This window comes from Lepidochelys olivacea, assembly GCF_965140295.1.
Source record: "Lepidochelys olivacea isolate rLepOli2 genome assembly, chromosome: 12".
Taxonomy (NCBI): domain Eukaryota; kingdom Metazoa; phylum Chordata; order Testudines; family Cheloniidae; genus Lepidochelys; species Lepidochelys olivacea.
In genome coordinates, this window is record NC_140422.1 from 25,279,645 (window position 1) to 25,305,476 (window position 25,832).

General features: G+C 41.3%; 1 protein-coding gene across 1 annotated transcript in view; it reads right to left on the minus strand.

Moving 5' to 3' along the window:
• Positions 1–7,211: 7,211 nt before the first annotated feature.
• The window catches only part of PDP2 (pyruvate dehydrogenase phosphatase catalytic subunit 2), a 35,257-nt gene continuing 16,636 nt past the window's right edge, over positions 7,212–25,832 (minus strand). The window contains exons 2-4 of the transcript XR_014713740.1: positions 12,233–12,350; positions 10,325–10,382; positions 7,212–8,089 (exon numbers count right to left, since the gene is read on the minus strand). The gene's annotated coding sequence lies outside the window, so the exon portion shown is untranslated. The remainder of the gene's footprint in view (positions 8,090–10,324; positions 10,383–12,232; positions 12,351–25,832) is intronic.

The window sequence follows — 25,832 nt, forward strand, 5'->3', positions numbered from 1 at the left end:
CCTGCATGCCCGAGCAATATTTTTATACTCTTCCCTGGTCATTTGTCCAATCTTCCACTTCTTGTAAGCTTCTTTTTTGTGTTTAAGATCAGCAAGGATTTCACTGTTAAGCCAAGTTGGTCGCCTGCCATATTTACTATTCTTTCTACACATCGGGATGGTTTGTCCCTGTAACCTCAATAAGGATTCTTTAAAATACAGCCAGCTCTCCTGGACTCCTTTCCCCCTCATGTTATTCTCCCAGGGGATCCTGCCCATCAGTTCCCTGAGGGAGTCAAAGTCTGCTTTTCTGAAGTCCAGGGTCTGTATTCTGCTGCTCTCCTTTCTTCCCTGTGTCAGGATCCTGAACTCGACCATCTCATGGTCACTGCCTCCCAGCTGCCTGTTCTGAGGAGGAAGGTGCATAAGGCCAACCCCTATGCAGCCTTTCTGGATAGTGACTATGAGTGTTGAGAGGAAAGAAGGCATTGTACGGGTCCTTCTACCGCTGTCAGCCAATGGGTTCTGTTCTGCCAGTGTACTGGACAGCAGAACTAAAATGACACAAGGGAAAAGAAAGCAGCAGCCTGCTGAGGGCTGCTCTAACTTACTGCCCCACTGTTGAACACAGGACATAGGACTGGAAGGGACCTTCTGGGTCATCCAGTCCAGTCCCTTGCTATCGCAGGTACCCCTGTCATATGATCCTATTAAATTTATCAAGCTCCATCTTAAAACTAGTTAGATTGTCTGCCCCTCCTACTGGAAGGCTTTCCCAGAACCTCACTCCTCTGAGGGTTAGAAATGTTCTTCACTTAAAGCAAGAGGGAACCAACCGGTGGTGCAGCAATCTGGAGAGCCAGACTCATGGCTAGTAGCAAAGGCTCAGTCTGGTCCTTAGAAAGCAACAGAGGCCACCTTGGATTCATTCGAAGATTTTCCTAATCCAATGTACAGTTTGAGCAGGCGAGATTCAGTTGTATCTCCAGTCATTGTTAGTTCTGCTCGTCCTTCAACCATTCCAGCTGCAGTGTGTGCCGTCATGTGAGACAAACAGCCAACCCCATGAACACTAGCTGAATCACATGCCTGTACTAGGAATAGAACCTAGGAACTTTGACTCAAAACAACAAACAAGCTACCACTTCCACTAAAGGAGAATCTTCTTTCATTGTTACAGTATGAGAGCAAACAACTGAACGTGTCGTTTTCTAAACAGCACGCAAGAGTGGAATACGGAAACCCAATCACTGCATGTTTACTCGAGGTGTTACACTTGAAGAGTAGAGTATTAGATATATTGGGACAGGCAAACCAGGTTGGTAAAATAAGAACCAACCCAACTCACAGCTAAAAGCTTGAACTCAACCCTTGAATGTCACAGATTAGGTAGTAATTACCCCTCCATCTCACTCTCATTGTCTTTCATTATTTATGGTTTTCAGCCCATTTAGGTCCCAGGCCAAGCAGAAAGAGGAGGAAGTACTAGAAATTTCATTAAACAGCCAAATCCATATATGGAGGTCACTGCAGATTTGGGGTTTTAATCACCATCTTTCAGGGTCCTGCCCTCGAGAGATGTTCGGAAAACAAACGTGCTACCATATGGATGTAGTATCCTGCTGGGAGAGAGGCCTCTGGGAAACTTAGAGAACATTCCTTCAGCTTGATTCTGAAGTTAAAAGAATTCTAGAATCGTCTTTAATTTGAATGCCCTAACACAAAGGAAGAATAAAAAAAAGAGAGATATATGTGCTCTGCTCTGTCAGTTGCAATTCTGTGTGCTATCTGGCTGGTGTGGCATGTCTGTGCTAGTTTTTTTTCCTCCTACAACCCCTCTCCCTCTTTTTTGTTTTGTTTAATTACTCAAGATATCTGGATAGAATAGACTTTTTGTTTCTGAGCTGCTCTTCTCCTGTTGCTGTTTCCTCACCTGCAATTGTAATCTGTTGTTTTTCTCATCATAAACATTGTCACAGCAGCTAAGCGTGATGCTACAAATAGACATTGTGACATCAAGGAAGGAGTATGCAGCAGGACTAGATGGACTGCTAAGGGAAAAGCAATCCTGTCTTAATGGAAATGTCCTTAATAATAAAGGAGCAAAGAAAAATGGAGGTAACATATCTGTTACTGGAGGTTCTTCGAGATGTGTGGTCCCTATTTCACACATGGATATGCATGCATACCACGTGCCTCAGTCAGTAATTTATTTGTTTAAACAAGCGATGTCCATTGGCCCCACACATGCGCTTGAAATAAATCTTTCCTGAACCCCTCTTCTGGCCTTCAAACAACCCCACAACATCTCCAAGCTCATCATCAGAAGCAAGGTCCCCACAGACCAGGACACACCAACTCAAAGTGGCACCAGACCCACCCAGAACAACAGATGCAAAACCTGTAGACATATCTCCGCTGATGGTGATCAACACCCCACACAACATGGTCTTACACATTTCTATCACAACATGTGGTGTAGCTCATCCGGTGCATTAAATTCACCAATAATAACTATGTGGGTGAAAAGAGACAATCAATATGCTCTCAAACACACACACAGAAAAATGACAAAAGACAAAAAACAACACATCACCCGTGGGTGAACACTTTTCACAAACTGATCACTCTATATTTGATCCATCAGTCTTTATCCTCAAAGGAAACCTGCACAATACCTTCAAAAAAGACAAGCCTGGGAGCTTAAATTCATAACTTTGCTAGACACTAAAAATCATAAACTGAATAGAGACATTGGATTTATGACGCTTTTTATGACAATTTATGACAATGACAATAGCCCACTACCCCTACCCCAGCTACCCTCCTCCATCTCTTTTCCTCGCTATGACTGGAGAGTTGTTAACTGGCCACTTCACCTTGAATGGTCTCTTGAAATGTGTGCTAACTACTTATGCTAAACAATCTGTTCCATCTTGTATTTAGCTGCAACACTTTGGGTATGTCTACACTGCAATAGCTGATTCAGGCTTGTGGGGCTCAGACTACTAGGCTGTTTAATTGAGGTGTAGATGTCCCCCAGCCCAAATTGCTGTCTACACCGCAATTAAACAGCCCCATAGCCTGAGCTCCACGAGACCAAGTCAGCTGCCATAGGCCAGCCATGGGTGTTTGATTGCAGTGTAGACAGACCTTCTTGAGTATCTTTCACAGACCTAAAGAGCTTCATTTAAGCTCAAAAGCTGGTCTCTCCCACCAACAGTAGCTGGTCTAATCAAAGATATTACCTCACCCACTGTGTCTCTCTAATATCCTGGGACCAACACAGCTACAACACTGCAAAAACTAACTGTATACAATATCTTTACAGCAATGATGCAGCAGAAAGGAGCTAAGGACACTGAAGATTCCAACTTGGACCATGCAGCAGTAAGAAGGAACTGGAGAGGCGCCAGCCCATGCCACCCTTTATGTCCTTGCTTTGGAGTATGAGGAGAGCTACAGCACACGTGCAGGCCAACGGACACAGCTTGTAAAAAGAATCCCGAACTCAGGGTCCTGGTATACATGCATACCCACGTGTTGAATACATATGGGGACCATCACTTGAAGAAAAATGTAATATGCTGTCTGTGTGTTTATATGTAGTTCCACAAATGTTTGTAATTTTTTTCTTTAAAAGTTTTCAATGAGTCATGAATAGTTTTTGAATTTTCCCTCAAAGTCACAACAATGACAGGGCAGAATTACATTCACAGATCTTAGTTAAACATTGGCATGTCAGCTAACACGCATTATCACGCTCTCTGGTGCCAGTGAAAAGGTATTACCATTCCCAGTGAGAATGGATATTGGCATTTTGTTTGCACCATGTTTTATTAGAGAATGAAACTGGTATTATCTGTAGTGCATTAAGATATTATATCTGTGTTATGGTAGAGGAGAAAGCAGTAGAAGTTTTGTGATCAACCCCCTGTTTTCAGGAGTTTATAGTTTTAGAAAAATTACATTTCAATTTGAATCTTGGTACACACTCATTCTGCAAGGGAATTTTTGTGTAGCTTGTTGAAAAACATGGGGGTTTGGGGTTTTTGTTGCTGTTATTAAAAACAAATGCAAAAATAGTTTGTCATAAGCACAGATTCTGTTTAAGTCATCTCTGTTTTAAAAGAGACTAGCACTAAGATATCCATCAACAAGACTGAGGATTCTGTGGGGGGAAACAAACAGACAAACATATTTTACTAAGATAAGAGATGAATGAGTGGGCATGAGGCTAAATTTCTAAGCCACCAGAATAATACAAAGACCTACCTTGATTTCAAGAGAAGAGACAAATGGATTCAAGTTTCTCCCTGAATGTTTGGACAGCACTGAGCACATTTTGGGTGCTACTGCACTGTAAATAATACTAGGAAAAATCATATTAATGAGAAATCCTCCACTGAAGTCAACAGAACATTTCTAGTCAATGAAGTTTTCTCTTGGATCTCTTGAGGTGCTTCCACTGAAATCTAAGGAACGGTTAAAAAAAATCTATGGGCCAAATTCCCTGACACTGTAAATGGGCACAGCTCCACTGATTTCAATGGAATTACACTGATTTACATTAGCAGAGAATTTGGCCCTTCTTTTCTGAAAAGCTGAGCCAAAGTGAATATAAACAAGAATATACAAAAAACTAGATTTTAGCCCAACCTCAACCTAGACTTCCTGCAGGAGCACTAATGTGGGCACAAAAATTTTCAGGCCAAATTATGTTACGTAGATGCCTACATTATGAGCACGTCATATAAAAATCACCAGTTGCAGGTTATTGTACTGGCTAAGATTTGTCTGGCAGAGGTTGGCCACTAGTTGACTGACAATTATCAGCATGTCCCCACCAGAAGAAGTTGCCATTTTGTTAAAAGGAGATTTGCATTACCATAACTAAAGATGAAATGGATCAGAAGAACTCCACCTGGTGCAAAACAACCAGCCACTCTTCCAGAATTTAGATACTTAGAACCACAAGAGAAATTAAAATCCAAACAAACACTCTATGAAATTAAAAGCTGTTAAATATTGCAGCGAGACAGATTGAAAACAGATACTAAAACTGAACTGAACTGGATGCACCATCATTAGAGATTTTGCAAATACTTGTCAGTCAAATTTGCATTGTCATTGGTTTCTTCTAGAAAGAAGAAATAATAATCTGGAACTAGGAGTCATAATAGATTCCTCACTCTCTCGCTCCAGTTAAAATAAAATGGCATCCTTGCGCATTATGCCTCTACAGTATCCAAGAGAGACAAATGCTTAAAAGTCTTGGGATAGCTCTTCAGTCATGGCTGCAACAGGTGGGCCCATATTGCTACCCCTCTGAACATGCAAAACCCAGCATTGCACACAAAGCAGCATTTGCACAGGTAGATTGGGTAACCAGGCATACGAATGGTAGCTAAAGGACAGTTAAGAGTTTGTGTTCATGTTTATGAGTTCACTTGTTGTGCCCTTAGTTAAAGGGCATTTTCTGCCACTTCCCTGTTCTTATTACACTTGTTGCCTTGAAACTGGATTCACGTTGTGCCTTTTTCTGTTCCCATTACAATTTCTGTCACAAAAGTTAGGTTTTAAATCCTTGGTACACTCTGTCAGAGGCAGCCTTAGTATAGCCTATTACTCTGCCCTTTTCAATGTCCTGTATGATCTGATTATCTGGCCGCTCCTGCTGTTCTCTCTCTGAGAAAGAGGAGGAATGCCAGCCTCAGGAACATGATGTAACAATGAAAATAAAAATAGCTAATAACTGTCCTTTGCAGATCATCAGAGCCCATTTAATGCCTCCATTCTCTCCAAGAAGACAGTCTGGAGCTGAGAAAATACTGTCCGGGTCATCTTATGATAAGTTTCTCAACTGACCTTTCAAGTTTTGGTTCATGAGGTCTGAAGCAAACAAGGTCCTGTAGGTTCACGAAGGCTTGGAGCCTGAGGTTCTGGTAATAAAATAACTACTTCAACTTAATACCGAGTGGTTGGATTAGGTGCTGTCACCAAAGCTTTCTAAAGACTAACTGCCCAGAAACAAAGTATTAGTCCACTAAGCTATCAGATTGCTGATTTTACAAAATTTGTTACAAATATATTTTTAAATTCATTAGCTTAAAAAAAAAAAACCCTCAACAGCATGTTTGGTTTACAAAGGAAGGAGAAAAGGAGTACTTGTGGCACCTTAGAGACTAACCAATTTATTTAAGCATAAGCTTTCATGAGCTACAGCTCACTTCATCATATACATCCGATGAAGTGAGCTGTAGCTCACGAAAGCTTATGCTCAAATAAATTGGTTAGTCTCTAAGGTGCCATAAGAACTCCTTTTCTTTTTGAGAATACAGACTAACACGGCTGTTACTCTGAAAGGAAAGAGAGAGAGACCAACACAGACCAGAAGTGGAGAAGTTGTGATTGCAGCAGCAGGAGAGAGATGGAAATGTTAGCAAAGAAGAAAAGTGTTCATTAGCATGTTCATTATCAATATAGGGCTGTGGTTCCATCTTGGGGTCCTAATAGCAACAAAGCTCTTTTAGCCAAGAACTATCCCTTCTTGTATGCCTGGAACGGGCCAAGCACATCTTGGACACTGCCACAAACGATAATAATAACAATGACAACTACTCAAGCTTTGCACTTGCAGTTTATGTCATCACCTGCACACTCCACTAGAATGACAATTGGGTGTAAATAATTCTACATTATAGATAGCTGCTCCTCGGTTATTCTGTTTTTAATGGCAACAAATTTCTCATAATGTGCAGTACTAAAGTTAGGAACTGGCACATTCCATATTTCCCAGATGGGCTTTAACTCAAACAAATGTTGTCACACTTTATACAGCTCCTGAAATATTTCTATCTTTGAACATTATTAACATCTGTAAAGGATCTGGGATCTTCACAGAAAACTATACCAGCAGAGTGTTTATATATCTATATCTCGATATAGATATATATCTTATTATTAAAATGAAGAGTGTACTTTATTTTGCTTGGTTTCTGTTGTAGGTGCTCTACATTTAAGTATGTTAATTTTAATACATGTCTGATGTGACATGATTTGACAAGATCTGTCTTCAGAAACAGTAATTGGTGTTAATGTAATAATATAAAGATGGAAAAATAAATAGAAAACCTACAATAGCAATAAAAGATTTTATTTCTGTTCATATCCTAAACAAAATAGGCATACACATTATTTTAATAACAGCTATCAAAACCAAACACCACCACAGTACCACAAAATGCCAATTTTCAATAAAGGTCCCAGCAATGACCAGATAGTATTTATGAAAGTCTCTGTAGCATTTTCAATGTTAAGGAGCCTTCAGACCCCTTAAACTGATTTCTGCCCATGGTTATACCCATATAGCCATATTGACTTCAGTCATTGGAGCTTTCTAGGAGTAACGTAGAGAAAAATCTGACCCCCATTTTCGGTGCATAGGGGCCTAGGCAGCTTTAGGACACCAGCAGCAGCTGTGCGCTCTGTGCCTTTTTTACTTATAGTGTCATGCAACCAAGCAATTCCCTCCTCAGCATGGCGGATGCCTTGGTTGAGAGGATGGGGTGAGGCTTTTCAGATTATTTACCTTTCAATACCTGCCAGGTCCAGCATTGCCATGGCACCAATTCCTCCCTCCTAACACAGTCATCTCTGAGCAGTAGCCAGCATAGTAGCTTAGCAAACAAGCTCAAGTCCAAGCATGGATTCTCAACATGGTACAGTAGTATGAAGCACTACTTCTGCCAAAGAGCACCCAAAATCAAAACAGACCTCTTTTGACTGAGTCACAGGACTAATAAACACAAAATGTCACATTCTCATAATAAAAGACTGTCCTGCCATGAGTCAGTTCCCCTAATCATATGAGATGCCATCAAAGAACATTCACAATATGGTGCAATTAGTCAGTTCCCCCAACAGTATGTTAGGCTCCTGGAATCCTCAAACAATGCAGTAAACCATGCAACAGCACAGAACAGAGCATGGTCTCTAATATAAGAAGAGACATTGGTGTGTATTCACAATGGGGCTTGATATGAACAAGTTTCCAACAAGGTTTGATCCAATTTTCCACTGGGTGGGAGGCAACATGAGTCAGTTCCAACTGTGGGATAAGATACAGTTGGAACCTAATTAAAATACACCAAGAAACAAACATACAGAATTAAGCTTAGTGGCATTCAGATCAGATTGTCATACCGTGTGTTACGAGTCAAATTCTGTTGTAGTTCTACTCTGCCACTACGACATTATTAAAAGTTTCTAACATTTAGTCCATTTCCCAATATGTGAGTCAGTATTAATTAAATAGGTGATATTAGGAACCTAAAACATTTAAACAACAGGTGTTCTATATGTTTTCAAAGTAAGCGTTTGCATTACAAAAAACCCAAGCAATTTAAATGTTCGGGCTGGCATGCCAATCATTAGGTCACTCTGCTGCGGGGTGGGGAGGGGAATAAGACTATAGAATTTTTGTTATAATGCAGTTGTGGATGTGAAATTCTAATTAGCATAGGGAAGGAATGAAGTCATGAGAGCAGGGAAAATAGAACTAAGGACTCCTATGTTCTTGTCCTGTGCTCTGCCACCAGCTTGCTGTGTGAAAGGCAAGTCAAGTGACCTGCTGTAAAACAGACATAATACAGTACTTATCTACCTCACAGGTTTGATCAACATTAATTAATGTTTATGAAGTGCTGAGATCCCCAGATGAAGACAGGCAAAACAAAAGCTGGGACAAATATTCTTCAAGTTGGAAGAATATTTTTCCTCCCTTGTATAACTCAGGCTATGTCTACACTGCCAAGTTTTTTTGCTAAAAGTTATACCACTTTTATTAAAGTGCTTTAATTAAACCGCTGTTGCATGTCCACACTGTGCTCCTTGTGTTTCTGGAATGCATCCACACTAGCAGCTCTTGCAACCAAAAAGAGAGCAGTGCATTGTTGTTACTATCCCACTGTGAAACTGACCACAGGGTGCTTTGGGAAGGGTTTGCAATGCCTCATGGGGCAGGCACAGCATCATGATGCAGGTTTCTCAATCCCATTGTTTCATGGGCATCCTACTAGATTGCCAGATGTTCTTCAACTGAAGTGTGTGTGGGGGGTGGGAGAGTGTGTGACAGGGAGCATGTGTATGGGGGGGGGGTGGACTGTGTTGGGGCAGAGTGAGTGTGTTGGCATGCTGTCTCCTAAGTTCAGACAACCACAGCCACTGTTCTGAGGTAGGGGGAAGAGGAAACGACGACATCAGCCCCCATCTCCCTCACTGGCTTTGCACAGAACAGAGTCTGTCTTTCACACAAACACACACATCCACCCCTGCCTGCCTGTGTTCATAGTGTGGAAGACAGCAGGAGCATTCCACGTGAATGATTTGCTCATGGGCGGCAGGTAGCATAGGCAGGGGAAGGCTATGCCTCCCCAAACAGCCTGATGTGGCCTTGCCCACGCTCCACCCCCAGGTCGGCCCCTCCTGCCTGCTGTTCCCATCCCTTTCTCCTTTTCTGGGGCCAAGAGGCTGGAACGTTGGTGTGCGCACAAGACCCAGGGGCTGGGGCCACGACACTGCTCCACCCGTCCATCCAACGCTGGGACCACACTGCCCGCCCAGTGCTGGGGGCACTCTGGCCGTGCCGCCCGCCCGGCGTTCCAGGGTGGGGGCACTCTGGCCATGCCACTGGCCCTGCATGCTGGGGCCGGGGGCGCTCCAGCTGCGCCACCCGCCTGGTGCGCTGGGGCTGGGGGGAAGCAGGGGAGTGGTGGCCGCAGGGGGTGCAGTGTGCTCTGGGCTCCGGCGGGGGTGGGGGGGAATGGAAGGGGAGAGGCAGGGCCTTGGGTGGGGGGAGGGGCAGGGACTAGCCTCCCCCAAGGGTGCATTCACCTGCCTCCCATGGATTTGCTCTTTGTTTCCCAGAGCGGAGCAGCACAGCATGCAGAGCTTTGAAAGAGGAGGGGCGTATGCCTGCCGGGCTGCTGAGTTCAAAACAAGGAGCAGAGCACAGGAATTGTGGGACACTTCCAGAGGCCAATTACAGCAGTAAAAGCAAGCAAGGTGTTTACCCTGGCACTTTGCGCAAAAAAGCCTTATCACTCTCGTTGAGGTGGTTTTATTACAGCGCTGGAACCGAGGAGTTTCGTTGCAAAAAGTGACTTTGCAGTGTGTACACCTCTGCTGTGTCATCACCAAAAGCTGCCTTTTGGTGGAAAAACTTGGCAGTGTAGACCAGGCCCCAAAGTTGAAAAGATTTAGTTTTCACTATTTTTAAAGGGTTGTATCTCTTTCTCTCTCCCTCACACACACACACACGCACGCAGTCACACCCTGTTCTTACCTGAGACCAAGTATGGACCTTTTTAGGCTCAAAGGATTTTTGAGAAAGTTACCAGCAGCTGAACGAAGAGGAAAAGTTAGAATAGACAGAGATTCTCAATCATAACTTCAATACAGCATTTTGAGGGTAGCCACAAACACTGCCCCATATATTGCCTATCTCCTTGGGCTTCAAACCCTGAAGACAGAGTTGAAACTTGTCAAGGTGATCATTTTCTGAGGCTCTTTTCATTTGCTCTGTGTCTCAACAACTGAATGCCCAGTGAAAACAATTTTTTAAATGCACATCATTTTACATTTATTCAGTTTTCACGCTCAATTGAGCACCACCAGATGGTTTTCATTTTTAAATCATATATTTCAGTCTACTAGTATGTACACGTGTGTATGAATGTAAACCTAATTACACATGCCATATTATCTATTTGATTTTTTCCTCTTCAGTTTTTAAAAATATGCCACCATAATTGTCTCTGGGCACAAATCATAAAAATATTATAGACTTAATCACTTTTAGTTAAAAATAACCACAATGCCAGAATGTATCCACTAAATATAAATAACTGCTCCGATTTTCTTTTGGAAAAGCCAGATGGGCTTTAACATGCAGGTGGGCTTGAGAGCCTGAGCCACAACATCTACATTGCTATTTTTAGTGTGTTAGCTCAAGCCCTGCTAGCGAAAGTCTGTCTACCTGCCCTGGGAGGCTTGTGTAGACGTGCCCCTATCGTCTTTCAAGACCAGCTGCATTACAGTAATCCAATCTGTAAGTCACAAAGGGACAGATGAATGTGACAAGGGCCCATGTCAGAAAGAACCGTTGCACATCAAGCAGATGAGAAAAAGTATTTCCAGGAGAGCTAAGTCACCTAGGACTCCAGCAGCACCTCAGTGACAAAGACTGAGAAAACTCCCTCCTCACTACACTCTTGAGATGCTTTCCTCAGCCAGCCAGCATCATGTAAGCCACTCTCTTGGCCAGGCACTGTAGAAGCCGACACCATGCCACCTGGATTCAGCAACAACAAAATGAAGAAGTGTCTGCTTCTCTAGTGCCTGGCCAAGAGAGTGGCTTACATGACAGCAAGATTGCTGAGGCTCCATCCTGGCAAGACTGGTATGATGTACAAACCTCCAAACAGGCATGTTATAAATCACTGAAAATAGACATCAACAATAGAAATAATGAGACAATCTTTAAAAAGTGTGAACAATTATATTGTCATATAAAATCGGTGTATGATAAATTCCCAGTATGACCAGTGATGGATCAGAGGCCCATTGGTGCATAAAGGTTTTGAAGATGAGTCACAACATACATTGCTATACAATATAATATTTTTATGAACTCCCCAAAAGCCTCATTCTTTGTTTTCTCTGAGCTGACAGTTTCAGTATCACACATGGGTGAGCCCCAAACAATTAGGAGGTTTGTTTCTTACCATTCATCTCAAACTTATCCAAGTTATTTTGGTTTGGTTTTGAAACCCCACTTGAAAACCTTATGAGACCAGGATTCCCCCCTTAGTACTGCTTGGTATTAGTCAGGTCCATCATACTGCAAAAAGAGTCTTTCCCTTGGTATATCTGCTTTAACCAGTAAGTACACAAGCACATAAAAGTAATGATTTTAAAAGTCCAGACATTTTGCAAAAATCAAAGTTCAGATTCAGCTCAGTGAAAATTTTAAGCAGTTTCTTATTTTATTTGAAATGAGTCATTCACCCATGGTACCCAATTAAATCTGAGTGGAATCAGATTATAACATGCTATATTGGGCCACTGATGTCAATATCTAATCTGCTATCATGCAGGTCAGCATCCAATACAATACTATATAAGCAATTGAAAACATGGTCCTACAATGGAAAGTGTTAGGCAACATTCTTAAAATGTGGAGAGCTATTACCTTTTGCAGCTGCAGCATCTGTTCTTTGAACCTTAAAGCGATTGGTCTTGGCAACGTAGTTTTCTAACTGGACAGAGTTCCTTTAAATAGTGCCCTCAGAGGATCAATTTCCTGACAGCTAGAAAAAAAATTAGCAGAAGTTTAAAATGAGAAAATATTGAATTGTGTCCACTCATGATACGTATGTGAATATTTGCATTGCAGATTATGCTGTAAAAAGTCATATTCTATTGTTCTGATGTGAAAGAACAAGGCTCCTATGTTAGGAGGCCATTAGTTTGTGGTCAGGATGATGAAACAGGACTTCCACAGAAACTCTCCAGACAGGAGGAAGAGAGCATTCCACTTCCCAGTCCAGAGCCCTGGCCCCTAGACACAGCTTGGTGGAGCAGAAGACAGCAAGTCAGGGATCCTGGCTTCCATTCCTCGCTCTGCCACTACCTTTCTGTTTCCCTTCCCACCCTTTGTTTGTTTCATCTATTTAGACTGTATGATTTTTGAAGCAGGATTGTCTCTCATTCTGTGTTTATACAGTGAATACCACAATGGGGCTTAATGGGACAACCACAACTAGGACTTCTAGGCATGACTGTAACACACAACAAACAACAATGGGAAAGACATTTCTAAACAGCTCTTCTAAATTGAGCTGCAGTTCTCTGGATCTTTGCTTACTGACAACTGTTTAGTATTGGGCATGTCTGCTGCCACTCAAGTCCCACATCTTATACTCACCTTGGATTTATTTCAGACACTACACTGTCATTGCTCAGATCTTAATGTTATTTAAAGAACATGACATAACTGAGTTACAGGGAAAATAGTTCCATTGAAAGGTTTTGTTGGTGTCTCTAGAACAGTGTTTCCCAAAGTGGGGTTCGTGAAATATTACAGGGGGTTCCCGGGAAAACATTCCCTAATGGCAGACTGAGCTGTCCCTACGGACCCCGGGCAGCACGGGGCCAGCAGACTGGAGCCCTTCGACTACCAAGAGCTAAGCAGATCAAAGCAAGCATACCTGTCACACTGAGGAGATTTAAGAAATCAAGACTCATCTTATAAGAAATGGAAAGAGAGGTGGGTATTTTTTGCTGTTTTTAAAAGTAAATAGGCAGCTAGTATTGTTTTTTAAATTATTATGAAGAACAAGCTTAAGCTTTGTTGTAACGTGTGTTGTTTGCCTGGACTGCTCAAGACCTGAATGCTTGGAGGAGGAGGAACTCTTTGAGTTGGCTTCTTAAATACCTTCATGCTGTTTCACATCTGATACTCCTTGATGAAACATAGGAGCCTTGTCTTATAACAGGCTTATTCAAAGTGATACAAGCTACGAAAGTGAGATCTTGGAAGCGTGTTGCCGTTTTCATAATGTAATACAAATACTGTAATGATAAATAATAGTGTGTAATAAACATGTCATAAAAACAAATTTTATATTTCCAAGATCACTGCTTTTATAATTTATACTCGGGTAAAGGGAGAAACTACTTGGAAATACTCATTTTTAGGAGGGGGTTCACGAGACTTGACATTTTAGTGAAAGGGGTTCACAGGTTGTCAAAGTTTGGGAACCACTGCTCTAGAACCATCAATAGATGTAATTCACAACAGTCCATCCACTGTTTCATCTCTTGTCTAATAGCAACCTATGGCAGAAAGTACAGAATTAAAATGAAGCTGTTCTAGGAAGATAGCAGTGGGATGGGTTGATTCTTCATCCCATAATTCTACATAGTGGAAGATTACAAATCCTATAAGGAAAAGGCAATAGATCCATTCCAACTATAGATAAATTATAAAATTGTAGAGCCTTCCCTCAGCATAGTACAAACACCATGTCCAGTCTCCCAGTTTAGGGTATCGTTTTTGCTGAAGGAAAGTTGTACTTTAAAAAGAATAAGATTAACACAATCCCTCTTGTTTATTAATTTAAGACACAAATGCAGGGCAAAATAAATTAACTGAACTGAACATATAAATCCAACCATATTTGAAATCAGCTATAAGAGATTGGTTAGGCCAAGAAAGATTTCATGTCTGTTTTGGATAAGACAGCTTGGTGTTACTGATTTGCCGTTGGAAAACATTCTGTCGAAGGGTCAGTGCTTTAAACTTCTGGAAGGTATTTTATGCCAGATGTTTATTCAAAGCAGCACTTATGCACAGTGTTTACCATTGCTCTCAATCCAAATACTCTCCTGGATTGATGCAGTAAACCTTTAGTTTTCAGTGGGAGTAGATAATTTTAACAATTCACAGGTCTTCTATTAGAGTTCATTATGCCATCAGAAGCCTGTCTCTTACTGCCCCTTTTATCTGACTCAGGCTGGGCAGTGGTTTTACAGGCTGTTTCTGGCACTGAAATGTTGCCATTAATAGAAGCATCTGCCTTCCACAGATCAGAAGGGAGGGCAGAGCTGCTTTGCACCAAGGCTTTCATTTTTTGCAAGCCTCATCTCTGAAGGTAGATAATCTGCTATACCACAGATGACCAGTTTGTTTCCATCACATACTCTCCCTGCTCATTCCATAACATTCACTAGCCCAACTTTCCTTTATATTCTCTCTCACTTCCCATAAACACTCCCTTGAATCCCTCTCTTTTCCAGGTCATTTCTTTCATCCTCCATGACGATACCAAAATAGCCCATTTGTAATTTAATGTCCATTTGGTTTAGAACCAATTAGCTAAATCTTTGCCTTCTTTTCATCAGTGCAAAACTTCTGTAGATCAAATCGTGCTGTTCTTCTGATTGCCCTTAATGAGCTAGAATTTGTCATCCAGGTGGCTCCCAAATTTTATGTATAGCATCTTTTCCAACAATGAATTCATCTGTTCGGAAAACAAGGTTTGACTGTGCTCAGAAATAAATTGTAATGAGCCACATCAGCATATACTAGATGATGGTAGTGCTGAAAGAGGGAAATGAATACTTCACGCTCATTTATGATTTATGAGTTCAGAGTTAAAATGGAAATGGGCACAGAACAAGGAATGATGGAAATATCTGTTCCTCTGACTTTGCAGATGACCAGAATTTTTAGGTTTGCTTTCATCAATAATCCGTCAATAACCTATCCAGTTACAGCTACTGCAAAAAAGGGGGAAATCCTAAAAAGCTAGTTTTGTGCGGCCATGAAAAAGGAAATAGAAATAGCACCACTGGAGTCCAACAATGTTAATGTCTAATGTAATTTGCATCATTTACATACACACAATGTGCACACATAATTTTAATTCTCTCATGCCTTTAAAATGTATGGCTCATTAATGGGCTTTAGATTAGGTCTTTTAAATCAGAGGGAGCCTTTCCATTTGACTTGAATGGGCTTCGAATCAGGCCCCAAAAGAAGTATATTTTAAAATGTTAATAATTATGGTTCCCTCCCAGTCCACTAGTGAAACCTCAAGTAACCACTCAAGGAAGAAGAGTGAAACAATCAGTTTCAAGTAGAAGTGGGTCTTTAACCAAAGGTCAAACAAAACAATATGGGAAAATCAAATCCTCTGAGACCTGTTTCAAGACATTTGGTCCTGCTGAGCCATCCATACTACTTCACGGAAGCTACTGGATCCCACTGAGAAATTGCTACAAAAGGTTGACCAGCTCAGAGGAAGAGCCTGCCATAACAAACTTCCTGCATTAATGGAAAGTATTTATTTGTATTTAGATTCTTTGTCTTAAAAAACCAAACAAATTGGACTTGGAAAGGGTCTTAAACCATCCAACAAAGAAAATAATAGGTGAAATCCTGGCTTCCCTCAAGTCAATGGAAAATCCCCACTGATTTCAGTAGGACCAGGATTTCACCTAATGAAGCCATACAAAGAGGAAGCAATCTCTTTAGGAAAGCATATACATATTTTCAACTGTACTATTATGAATAAACAGCCATTTTTTTGTATAAACGGATCAATAGTTCTTTTCAATTTAATACCCACTCATCTTTACATGCACCTTTCACAGCTTGGAACGTGCAGTGCAGAATGTATACGTTACAACAATGCAAAAATATATTTAAATATAAATTATCAAGAAATTGTCATGTGATTATGCAAAATTCTGCAACTGTTCAAAGATTTAGGTTCTACTAAACATATCTTCAAACCAAACACAGTTGAAGTGTAGGCATTAGGTTACCAATATGTGGAGTTTAAATTGGTTTGCTGGCGTTTACTAAAGAGAGGGTAGTAATTATGAGCAGATGGTGCACAGTGTATTACCAGCATCTTGTGCTTTGTATCTGTGAAATGTAAGAGAACAAGTCTCTTGACCGAAACAGAAATTGCAGGATCATGTAAAAGAACAGTAATGAAAATGAAAGATGAGGAGGATGGAAAGATACTACAAAGCAATTACTTTTATTTTAATAAAAATTAATGAGTGAAATCCTGGCCTCATTAAGTAAATAGAAGTTTCTCCATTGACTTCAATGTCAGGATTTCACCCCAGGTGTTTTCCCTAAATTCCCTTCTGCGTACAAACCTTTTCTAATCCCCTTATAACGCCCAAGAGAATGAAAATGGCAGCCAGCATAAGTTCAGTCCTCATGGACCTTCCCTAGAATATCGCTAATAATCACACTGCTTAGCCCTTGATCCTGCAAACACATAAGCAAATAAGTAACTGTATGGAGGTGAGAAGGACTGCTCATGCAAGTGAAATTAAGCACAAGAATAATTTCAGGATTAGGCCTTTAGGCATAGCTGTGAAAATTCCTACTACTAAGGGTTCAAGACAATACAAAGAAAATACATTTGTTTTTTGGTACTGTATTTACACTCTGCAGCAGGAATGTGCACAGATTTAAGAACTTTGTATTTTTAATTTTATCTCACTAATTTTATTGGGTAGTGTGATCTACCCTGTCTCTGACTTCTTTGATTATGCTAAAGAAATATTATAAAGAAAATAATTACACTATTTTTAACTCCTTAGAAACTGTTGCTAACATGAATAATAGAAAACTGATAAACGAAGTAGAAAGGGAAGCTGTTAATTCTGCAGTGGAAAATTATGCTGAACCCTCTTTCTGCAATGCCAAGTTTCATGTATGATTTTGCTTCTGTTTTCATCAGCAGGATGAATAAAAGATGAGCTGGCAAGTGGAGAAGGCAGAAGTATCCATTACTAGGCAGGCAAAGAAAATAGTACTAGAATGGCCTTAAAAGCCTGAGTGAAGAAACCACTTAAAAATTGATTATATTAACTACCCAGGCCAAAAAAGGAAACAAAGGTAACCTGGGACACTCTCCTTCCAGTCAGTGGCCTGGAACATGACACTTAAGTGATTTTAAAGTTCAGATAAGAAAGCCTCTTCCTCTGTTTGAAATGTGTAGGTTGGGAAAGGGGAATGCTGAGTGCATTGGGCTGGGAGCATAAGTTCCATAAGCATATTTGTTTGCAGATTTTATTAAGGAGCATGAAGGAGGACCCAAGTAAATCCCAGCCCATGATCCGAACTCCATTCTATGTAAAATCATTAAAGAATCTATTTGTAGACATATGGACCAGAGGGATCTATTGCATTACAGCCAACATAGATTTCTGAAAAAGGGCATACTACAACTATATATATATATACACACATATACATACACACATATATATATATATATAGCCTTTTCAATAAGTGATGGCAAATAGAGCCTACTGTCTGCTATTACCATAGGTAACAAATGTGGTAATTGTTTGCTTAATTCTTATTTACAAACTTAGCTCTATAAGTAGGATAGAGGTCCCAGACAATATTTATCAATACATGCAGCAAGACCTGATGCTGTACTACACAGGAAGCTCATGCAAGACATAGCTAGAGTCTCTAAGGCAGAGGGGGGAAAAAAACCTGACAAACAGGAGAGTTATTAGCATATTGCTATAGCAGAATGAGTGAGATACACTGATCTTATATATTGACAAATACAGTCTTCAACATGTGTGCATATGGTGAGAATTATGAAGAATTTGTCTTTTCCATGTTTTGAATAGGAAAGTACAATATTTAAAAGGTGGCCTTTACCAGAACAGGGCATAGCAACTGGGCTAAAACACCATCTTAAAGTGGATCTTCACATGTAAAATGTAAATACTTTCCCCTTCAGAAAAGACAAGTCCTTGCTACACCGTTTCATTATTTAGCATAGTGTTTAAAATACACATAGGCTCAAAATCAAACCCCAAATCCAGCCCACATCTGACTTTAGAGTATGATCATATCTAGGGAAGACTGAATCCATACCGAACATTTGGAAACTTATTTTTATTTCTCCATTAATGCCTGTTATCTTAATCCTAGTATGAATTAGTCAAATAGATTGGTGAGATCCTATTTATTTTCATGGTAAAAGTGCAGGATGCCACAAACATATCTGAATCTGGACTTTGGGATCAAACAGAAGGTGAAGCTGGGCTGTTTACTGTGGTATGAGGAATAGAATCAATAGCTCTGGTCCTCGAGAACTTGAGTGCTTCGATTATTTGCTCTGCTATAGTCTTAGTGTGGGAAACTGCAGCACTGACAAATAATAACTACCCCAGAAAACTGCCTTTTCCAAACCAGGCAGGATATAAGTCACTATGTAAGCACCTCATTGATTGGTAGTTTATCTGTTCCTTATGTCGCTTGATTTAGCGATCAACAAATGAACCTTACATTGCGTACACTGTACGTACATCTACATTGCAACAAAAAGCCCTCGGTGCTGAGTCTCAGAGCCCAGATCAAGTGACTCGGGTTTGCAGATCTAAAAATTGCAGTGTAGACATTTGGGCTTAGGCTGGAGCTGTGAAACCCTGCGCAGTGGGAGGGTCCTAGATCCCAGGTACCAGCTGGAGACCGAATGTCTACACTGCAATTTTTAGCCTTGCCACCCTGAGCCCTGTGAACTGTGTCAACTGACCCAGGCCAGCCATGGCCATGCCACAGGTCTTTTATTGCAGTGTAGAGATACCCTGTGGGCCCTGAGGATAAGGAGGACACAGACTACAGCAGTATTATCAATGATCTCAGCAAAGTTATTTTCTAAATGGGAATAGCTTTGCTTAGGAACCAACTCATGACTTCCACAGTAACTAACCCAATACTGCTGATCATTTTAAAGTTCAAAAAAGAGATGCTGCAGCTGCAGAAGGTAATAGCTCTCCACATTTTAAGAAAGTGTTTCCAGGGACAAGACTCTAAATAAGCCCGGGGTGTAAGAACCTCCAGCTCTACAGCCACCAGTTTTGTTTCAGGTTATTTTTAATCTCAATAACTAAATTATCCAGGCCTCAAACACTGACACAGCATCAGGCTACTCTTTTAAAGATCAGCACTCTTTAAGTGCCCCCTGTGCTGCATCCTGATTTTGCATTAATACAAAGACACATAGACGCATATACAAAAGATGCAGCAACAAGATAAAACTCAACCAGTTGTTTGGAGAAGCATTCTTATCTGTGCGTGCTTTGTTAGGGCCATATGAAGTTCATAGATCTGCCTGTGAGTCTCCTGCCCCTCTCCACAGCAGGCTTCTGGGGGAACAGAAATGCATCACAGTATAATAGTGCTTCTAGGCCATAGCTTTTTACTGCCTCACACAGATAGATTGAATAGTACGCAGGGCTAAACAGTGACCAGCTGCAGCTTTTTGAATGTGCTAAAGTGGGAGCTAGAAGTAGGGATGATGCTACAGCAAAGTCTTCCCCAGGCTAGGGAGTTTTGTCCTTTTCCTACCTGTGTGAATTAAGATTCTTCAGGAAATTCAGTAGGTTCTGCCTGACCTCAGTGCTATGTGGTAAGGTCAGGATGAGGGAGAAATTTTCTCCTAAACTAGGGCAATTTGAAATAATTGGACTACAGAATGCTGACTTGAACCAAGATAGACTGTGAGAAGCCAAGAGATCCAGCAGGTAGAGACCACGATTTCAACAGCCAATTCAATAGAGGAGCTGTAAGACTGAAGTGTATAAGCAAATTTGGCCTCCAAAATCACCATTTTATGTTTCAAATGTAATTTGAAGTCACTGAAAAAAACTATAGCATTTTGTCTGCATTCCACACATCCACGTGGAAACAGAGCCAGAACAGTGAACAGAGCTTTCAGAGAGAGAGAGAGAGAGAGAGAGAGAGAGGAAAACAATCACCGCTATGCATCATTCCTTCTGCAAGATCAAACACTGACATCTTGTGGTTGATGTTCATTCCACGCTTTTAAGTTCTATCTACAAAGAACTGCTCACCAAACCATTGCAGTTTGCTAAAATGAACATTGCAATGAAGCTGTCATGCAGAAAAACCTGATGGAGGGGCAGAAAATGGAGGTGATAAAGAAGCCACTGAAAAACTATACAAGTTGTTTCAGAAAGCATTAATCGACAGCACTTGTAACAAAATAAAAAGGGACTGGATCAATCAAGGGCTTTCTGCTACTGCCACAAGTTCAAATCCAACTCAGTGTATAAGCGACAGCAGTTGTTCATTTCTGATGAGTATTAGGTACCCTGGTTAGAATAAGTGTGGTGGCCTCCCCTCAGTTTGTAGTGCACAGCTGATCTCAAAACCACCCAAAACAGGACTCTTCGAGTCTGCACTGAGACAGCAGAGAAGCCAAGTCAGCAAGCAGAGTCTTTTCCAGTCCACTCTCTCTCTCTCGTCTCGAGGTGATATCTCTCCCAGTGCAGGGAGGACACGTTGGCAGGGTAACGAGAAAGAACAAGCCATGATAGCACAGGCTATCCCCATGCTGTGGATAGAGGGCTTCTAGTCACCGTTTAACACCTTTCAAGAGCACTAAATGCATTTAAACAGTTAGCAAAACTAAAAACTAAACTATACTGCTAGGTTTCAGAGTAACAGCCGTGTTAGTCTGTATTCGCAAAAAGAAAAGGAGGACTCGTGGCACCTTAGAGACTAACCAATTTATTTGAGCATGAGCTTTCGTGAGCTACGGCTCACTTCATCGGATGCATACCGTGGAAACTGCAGCAGACTTTATATACACACAGAGATCATGAAACAATACCTCCTCCCACCCCACTGTCCTGCTGGTAATAGCTTATCTAAAGTGATCATCAAGTTGGGCCATTTCCAGCACTGGAAATGCTTGAAGAGGAAAAATTTTTCCAGAAAATATAGACTAGTTTTTATTTAATTTCAATAGGAATCCTTTCCCTCCCCTTCTCTCCTCCCCCTACCCATCCACCTCTATTACTCCAAGAAGCTATTTGAAACAACTTGTGCTCATATGCACAATCTTGCTTTTAGTCATTCCTCAGTTGTGGCTTAGTAGTTAATTCTATACAACTATGACTGTGGGACACTTTTCCAGGAGACAGAAAAACAGATTCACTGAAGCTTATATCAATATTCTTCCCTGTGGCAGCCCCGGAGTAAAGAGGTTTACAGACAGAATTGTCAAATAAAAAGAAAGGGACATGAGAACTGCATATCCCATCTTCCTCCTGCCCTCACCCCAAGAACATAGCATAGTACCTAGAGTTCATGTGTCAGGAACTGGATATTAAGGGTTAAGTGAACTCCCACTTAAGTGATCTTCCAGCTGGTGCAAGCTTACTAGTTTTAGAGACTTTACATTGTGCCACAAATAAACTCTTTTCAAGAGAAATTTCTCATTTTTATATGCTTACTAGAATACCTAATTTCAGCAAACATTTTCTGAAAGCTATTTTAATGACTGTTTACCTGCAGCTGAGCACCTGCTTAAATATTTGTAAACATACCAATAAAAAAGCCTTAGCCACACATGTAAATTTTTAATTTACATATGTACACACACACACACAGAGAAAAGGAGTCTTTACGTATCACTTTCTTCATGACAAAAATAGTATGTTTCACTATCTCAGAATTGCTGGCAAAAATGTACGTTCCATGTTGACAGAGTGGGAAACCCAAACTCACTACATTTGATTAAAAGCTGGAAGACAAACAAATAGCAGAAGGGCCCACTCAGGCTTTCTCCCAAGAGATACTAAGTACCCACAACTCCCATTTAGCTTACTGGAAATTGCAGGTGTTTAGCATCACCCGGTTTAAGGCTAAAAGCAGCAAAGGATCACTTTGCCCTTGTGATGATGCTAATCTCTTATCCTTTGTCAAGTCATTTGTGCATATTCTTCCCCATTCTATCTATGGTATCTTTAAAGCGGATGATTCTTAAATTTATTTTTTAAACCAGAGCTTGTGCATTTGACAGTTGTTCGCTATTGATGGCTTTGTTTACCATTTACATTTGGAAAATTATGGAAAAAAGTAAAACCTGTGTGTAAGAAACAGCCTGAAGACGAGGACATAGTGAGCAGTTAGAAATATTCCTTAGAAACCTTAACTGAATCCAAACGTGAGAATAATTTTATTCTGGGTTGTTTTGCGTTCACAACAGCAATCCCAATGTTTGAGACTGAAGAAGCAGAAGAACCTTCCTCTCAGGCCACTTCCGCAGAATCCCACTGCCTCCCAAGATGCCCCCATCGCCCTTCCATAGATCTGCACTTTTAAGTGACAGTAAGTTTCTACATTAGTTGCCAGGGTATTGCCAGTTTAACAGCAGACTCCAGGGGGCACCTCCACTAGCTGAGAATAACATGTGAAACACTGAGTAATGAAACTAATGAGTTCAAAAGACTATCAGAAGCACATTCAGTGTCATCACCCCAATACTCTCCTATACACCATATACTATTCAAGGATAAGCAGGAAAAACACAGTAGGTTTTGAACCCCTACTATACTGAAGTGAAAAGTAAGTGCCTGAATCACAATACTACCCCCTTTCAAAGGCTTTAGAAAAGGAAATTTAGTTTTTCTTTCAGTTAAGGACACTTCCCCCACCCCCTCCACCTTTTTCTACGTGAGACACACTGATTTGTGTTCTTGCAGTCTTCCCCGGGTAAGGCCACCACTGGTGCGGAGCCTTCTTTCCTCTTGTGGCATATTCATTGCAGCACTACTTGGAGAAGCTGATTGGTAAGCTTGTACTCCCTCTGCTGGCTACTCCATTAAAGATCAGGCAGAAGGTTGTTTTGTTTTGTAACACCAGACTTCCACGGTGAGAGAATAGTAGAACGGGATGGATAAAAACGGATTTTTTTTTTAAATCAAGTTAGATTTAAATTGAATTATGTAAATTTTCTTTAAAATAAAATTAAATCTGAATTTAATACAAAATCTATTATCTCTTAAATCATGTAAATAAATATGCTCAGTCTATGAGCTTCTATCAAAAACTTTGCATTAAAGGCTGATCTTCTACGTAAAGAATGAGATGATTTTCCCCTGTCGAGCTCAAGCTTTATTAATAGAGCACAACACATCATACACTGTATGAAGGGCTTGATCCTGTGGGGGACCCAGGGGCTGTGCTCCTGGGTGCAAGAGACTAGAAAACTCATCACAGGTCTTTGGACCTGGTCTTTGACTCCAGGAGACATCAGCAGGATCATGCACTGAGGCCACCAGGGCGCTCTCATATTGCTATTTTATAGTTTCTCCCTGCCTCACCTTTGATTTACTCAGTTCTCAAATTACGACTGACGGTTTATGTTTCCACTCACCTGCAAACTTACTCTCCAGTTCATGGAAACACAGTGACCTGCCTAGTAACTTCCAGACCTTGCTTCTGGATGGTATGGGCACTTCAAGCAAATGGCCTTGCTCCGTCTCCTTTCATGTGTACACAGAGATTAAGATACAAACAACCTTATCTTTGAAAACTTGTGGCGAACGGGGGAAGTCCCGGATGACTGGAAAAAGGCTAATGTAGTGCCAATCTTTAAAAAAGGGAAGAAGGAGGATCCTGGGAACTACAGGCCAGTCAGCCTCACCTCAGTCCCCAGAAAAATCATGGAGCAGGTCCTCAAAGAATCAATCCTGAAGCACTTACATGAGAGGAAAGTGATCAGGAACAGTCAGCATGGATTCACCAAGGGAAGGTCATGCCTGACTAATCTAATCGCCTTCTGTGATGAGATTACTGGTTCTGTGGATGAAGGGAAAGCAGTGGATGTATTGTTTCTTGACTTTAGCAAAGCTTTTGACACGGTCTCCCACAGTATTCTTGTCAGCAAGTTAAGGAAGTATGGGCTGGATGAATGCACTATAAGGTGGGTAGAAAGTTGGCTAGATTGTCGGGCTCAACGGGTAGTGATCAATGGCTCCATGTCTAGTTGGCAGCCGGCGTCAAGTGGAGTGCCCCAGGGGTCGGTCCTGGGGCCGGTTTTGTTCAATATCTTCATAAATGATCTGGAGGATGGTGTGGATTGCACTCTCAGCAAATTTGCGGATGATACTAAACTGGGAGGAGTGGTAGATACGCTGGGGGGCAGGGATAGGATACAGAGGGGCCTAGACAAATTGGAGGATTGGGCCAAAAGAAATCTGAGGTTCAATAAGGATAAGTGCAGGGTCCTGCACTTAGGACGGAAGAACCCCAATGCATAGCTACAGACTAGGGCCCGAATGGCTAGGCAGCAGTTCTGCAGAAAAGGACCTAGGGGTGACAGTGGACGAGAAGCTGGATATGAGTCAGCAGTGTGCCCTTGTTGCCAAGAAGGCCAATGGCATTTTGGGATGTATAACGTGATCGTCCCCCTCTATTTGACATTGGTGAGGCCTCATCTGGAGTACTGTGTCCAGTTTTGGGCCCCACACTACAAGAAGGATGTGGATAAATTGGAGAGAGTCCAGCGAAGGGCAACAAAAATGATTAGGGGTCTGAAACACATGACTTATGAGGAGAGGCTGAGGGAACTGGGATTTTTTAGTCTGCAGAAAAGAAGAATGAGGGGGGATTTGATAGCTGCTTTCAACTATGTGAGAGGTGGTTCCAGAGAGGATGGTTCTAGACTATTCTCAGTGGTAGAAGAGGACAGGACAAGGAGTAATGGTCTCAAGTTGCAGTGGGGGAGGTTTAGGTTGGATATTAGGAAAAACTTTTTCACTAGGAGGGTGGTGAAACACTGGAATGCGTTACCTGGGGAGGTGGTAGAATCTCCTTCCTTATAAGTTTTTAAGGTCAGGCTTGACAAAGCCCTGGCTGGGATGATTTAATTGGGGATTGGTCCTGCTTTGAGCAGGGGGTTGGACTAGATGACCTCCTGAGGTCCCTTCCAACCCTGATATTCTATGATTCTAACCAAACTCATTAATTTCTCAACTGCCTCCCTTTTTGTCTCTGAACAAATAAACTCTATAATAGAAAAGGCATGTGGGTTTTATGAGCAGAAGTCTTGGATTGTTGTTAATTTCCCTGTTCCCTTAAAAACGAACTATGTAACAAAGGAGAAGGAGCAGAGCGTACAACCAGAAAGGAGCAAGGCTGGTATCAAAGCGACACTATGTGAAGGAGGGACAAGACTCTTCAAAGTGCTGCCTCGAGTGTTGATTTCAATACCTGGGGATTGGAGGAAAAAACTGCCATGATGGCAGGCTGGAGAAGAGACCCTCTTTGGGAATATTTTAAAGAAATTCCTGTACCTCTGGCTAAAAAGGAATGTGCCATATGTAAACAGTGCAACAAAGAAATGTAAGGCCAGGTTGTCAGAGTGACATAACTACATTATGAAAAATGCTCCTCAGAAGGTAATGACTGAAGATGATGT